Here is a 4384-nt window from a genome sequence, read left to right as displayed (position 1 = left end):
AAAATGCTTCTTTTTTTTTTGCGCTTTCATCCATAATTCAAAATCCAAAATTTATGTTTTCTTCCTCTTTCTGCGTGCTACCTACCTACACTAGGTCTACACCTTTGAGCTACCAAACCTATAAGGTCACGTCGCCGAGCCAGGAAGCTTCTCAACCTATTGATCATCCTTATTCAAGAACCTCAGCATATTTCTCCATCTCCTTTATTCACTAGCTCCAATGACCCATTGAGTTGTGTGTTTATGCAAAATTTATTTGTCTCGTTTGTTGACTAGCTTGGGCGACTTGTTGAGTTGTGTGTTTATGCAAAACGCAATGCATCACAACACAATAGAGACTATGTCCATGAAACCTCTCTCTAAAATTTCTCTCTCCATCCCTTGTGCTTCCATCCATCATGGCCATCACAACAGAGACTCAACCTCAACCTCAACAACACAAGGTCTCTCTCTTCCTCTCTTTCTCTTTCTCTCTCTCTCTCTCTCTCTCTCTCTCTCTCTTTCTCCATTTCTTTGTTTCTCAAATCTAGGGATTTCATATCTCAAAACTAAACTATTCCTTTTTGTGGAATTGATTAATTGGAAACAAAACCTGGTGATGTTTCTGATTCTTTCGTGGTTCATTTTGTCAAGATTCTTCAAAGGTTTCGGGTTCAATTGCAGAGCAAAGAAGGTGGATGCTTAAAGATTTCAATATCGGAAAGCCTCTTGGAAGAGGAAAATTCGGTCACGTCTATTTGGTCAGAGAGAAGACTATGAGTTTTCCATTATTTTTGAAATTTCTCTCTCAAATAAAAATTATAGTACTAATTCCTATTGATCGTGAATAGTTCATAATTGCACTAATTTCTACAGATTATTTCATTCCCTTCTTGATTTATTTGCCTTATTTATACATTTGTTTGTTGATAAGTTTGCTTGTGCTATTCTTGGTTGCTTTGGAAAGCTTTGTATGTGATTTTCACATATTTTTTCTCATTGAAGATTTGAATGAGAAATTATTTATAGGTGTAGCAGCTCAAGTTTTTGAAATTGTGGTTTCTGACAAGGTATTACAATCTTTGTGGTAGTGTGGTCTAAGGTTCTTTGCCTTTACCACCATTGTTCTTTCTTCTAATTGACAATTTCATTTCAACACAAGGATTGTAGGGGCGTGAGCTGCTATGCATATTCCATAGTTAAAGCCCAAAGAGTTGTTGCATGAGCATTTAACATGTCTTCACCTAACAGGATTTTGGAATTGTTGGTTTGATCATAATAACTATTACATTATACACAAGCTTTGTTGATTTCTATATATCTGAAATGGTTTTCTTCACCTTATTGTTTACACATGTTAATTTAATTGTGAAACAAAATTGTTGTTTGATATAGAGTAATCATATTGTTGCTTTGAAAGTACTCTTCTAGAGTCAATTGCAACAATCCCAAGTTGTGCATCAACTTCGACGTGAAGTTAAAATACAAAGTCATCTTCGACATCCCCATATTTTGCGCCTCTATGGATACTTTGATGACCAGGTATGGTTTTTTTATGCTGATATAGCTAAAGAGGTTTAAATTCAATGATATTGACATTTTCTATGAAATAACTTATTAGCATAAAAAAGTTTATTTGATTTTAGAGTATGCACCCAAAGGTGAACTTTACAAGGAATTGCAAAAATGCAAATATTTCAGTGAAAGGCCTGTAGCTACTGTAAGTATATATCATATAACAACATTCATTCATTTCCTCTCCCCATATGTTGTTTTTTGTGGATTACAAAATTCCATACTAATTGACAAATTGATGTTTATTTTGTGATTGAGGCAGTATGTTGCATCATTGGCCCGAGCTCTTATATATTGCTATGGAAAGCATGTAATACATAGGGATATTAAACCGAAGAACCTTCTTATTGGTTCACAGGTGATCTCCTATACCCAGGTGATAACTGCTAAATAATTATACTTTGATAATAGAAAATTAAGTAAAATTGTCTTTAAAAATAATTATTTAGCAGTTATTTACGCTTAAGTGTGAAAGAATTGATGTTTCGTTAAATCTTGACTGCAGATATAAAAAACTGGAGGTACTAAAAGCAAAAAGTGGAGGAATAACGAAGAAAATAAGAAATCTGCGACAAAGTCCAATTCAGATGCCTCGCTCAGCGTGAAGCTTGCGCTGAGTGGGTTTGGAGACACGGGCGCTAAGCGCACAGCAGGCGCTAAGTGGGCAAAACAGACACAGGCGCTAAGCAAGAGGAGCCCGCTAAGCGCACGATCTACACACTCTAAGCGAGCCTACAAAGGCCCAAAGCCCACTTCAACAGCTATAAATAGAGAGCCGGACCAAGGGGGAAAACACACCCCCACAACCCCGAAGACTCAGAGCTTTCTAATGAATACATCTTAAACCTAAGTATCTCAAATAGGGGAAATCCTCGCTTTCTTTCTTTCACCCCCTGTCATTGTAAAGCCCTCATGGCCATGAGTGGCTAAACCCCCTAGTTAGGGCCTGGAAGGCCTAAAAAGCCAAGCGATGCATGATGTACTCTTCACTATTTATCAATGCAATACCAAGTTTTTTCTATCATATTATCTTTTCTGTTTATCTTTTCATGCATTATTCATCTTTTCATTCTTTTAGGGGTTAGGGGCTCGGAAGAGGGTAACTTCTAAATAAGATTTAAAGAAAATATGCCTGCATTAATTTTGGGGGTTAGATGCTCAGAAGAGGGTAACTTCTAATAGAACAAAAAGAAAAGATTTTATAAGAAAGTCATTGCTAGAAATAGAATGATAATTTTATGCCTATGCATTTTTGAAAACATCTAGAATTCAAACTTCATGCATTCTATTTGTTGAATCTCTTCAAAGGCATTTGGGAGATAGATAAATAAAATAGGCTTATCATCCTGAGGAATGAGGGGCAAGTAAATGAGTAGATGTGGGTAGGATAAAATTACTTGAATTGATAATGAAAAGTTATAAAATCATATTATAACACCCTGAAATATTATTAGTAATTATAAATTGATGTTTGATTTTATTTACTGTGTTATTTTATCTGTGATTTATTTTCAAGGAGGTTAGTTTAGTTATTAGAGGGGTGTGGGTAGTTAAATCTCTAGCTTCTCAAAGAAGCCTCACGAGAAAGCTTCTCGAGGAAGCCTCACGAGAAAGCTTCTTGAGGAAGCCTCACAAGAAAGCTTCTCAAGGAAGCTGCCAAGAGCTATCTCGGTAAAATTGCCCTCCTGCATTCGTTAACCGTTGGATCATCTAGAAATTTAGTCTGGAGGGTCATAGGAAAGTTGTCCATGACCTGAACATTGCGGTCTGTGATATGAGTACTGGTGTGTTCGAGATGCTTCCTTTCCTGAGAGCAGGAACACTTGAGTGTTGCAAGCCTTATTTTTCGTGTAGCCTTGGAAAAACAACCTTTCCTTTCTCTTCCTCTTCCCTAAAACCATTTCCAATGTCCCAAGCTTCTTCCACACAACCCACAGCCACCAGTGGCCGCTGCAAGCCGCCATAGTTCACCGTTGAAACCCCACACCGAGAGGAACCCTTTAATCGGAGCGGAATCTTCCAAACTTGTCTCGAGGTTTCGCTAAAGAACGAAGCCCCAATCTGACCTTTCATTTTTCTTCGAGCTAACCGTGATTCTAAGCTTGCTCCTTGGTAGTTTAAGCTTATCTTTACATCTTTTCTGACTTTGGAACCACCATTGTATGTTTTACGTTTCCTTTGAAAAACCCTAGAGAAAGAGACTTTGTAGAAGTATCCTTTTCTGAAATGGGTGTTATTTTCGTGACCTTCACTGAACCCCGATCACATTGACGTGATCAGAATTTCAAATTGATGTTCCTTTAGTAGAATCCGAAATGCCCTCAACCCTTTCATGTAGTGACATGGGTATTTGACTCAGAGTATTGTTGTTAACTTTATTTCCGAAATCCATAGTAATTTCCTTCATTTTGGCGTAATAGAGACTTACGTTGGACCAACAAGTGTGAACGAGAGAGAGACCTCTAAGTGATGCAAAGAGGAACCGATGGGAAGCTCATGATAGGTGAGGGTAGTTTATTATAAATTTACCGTTTTTACACTATGGTTAGGGTCAGGGAACCTAGCTATGGGAATATATGCCTTTCCTTGTTGCATGCTGAATTTTTTCTAGAAAACCATATTTTCGACGAATGGGATGCAATATATATATTGTTGATGAATAAAATTATTGTCCTTATTTGACTTGTGTTGTTTGAAGACCTAGGGAGTGTGAATCTCAGGCATAAAAGATATATGTATATGTGGAATGCGACCTACTATTGATGTTGCTATTGATGACTTTAACTGACATGTGGTGATGTTAATATTTATGATGATATTTATATAAGAT

General features: G+C 37.0%; 1 pseudogene; it reads left to right on the top strand.

The window, feature by feature from the left end:
• The first annotated feature begins 398 nt into the window (after positions 1 to 398).
• On the top strand, positions 399 to 1948 carry LOC114373143 (annotated as a pseudogene).
• Positions 1949 to 4384: the final 2436 nt, after the last annotated feature.

Source organism: Glycine soja, chromosome 11 (assembly GCF_004193775.1).
Source record: "Glycine soja cultivar W05 chromosome 11, ASM419377v2, whole genome shotgun sequence".
NCBI lineage: Eukaryota > Viridiplantae > Streptophyta > Magnoliopsida > Fabales > Fabaceae > Glycine > Glycine soja.
Note: the sequence above shows the minus strand (reverse complement) of the source record. Positions and strands in the feature narration are given on the sequence as shown.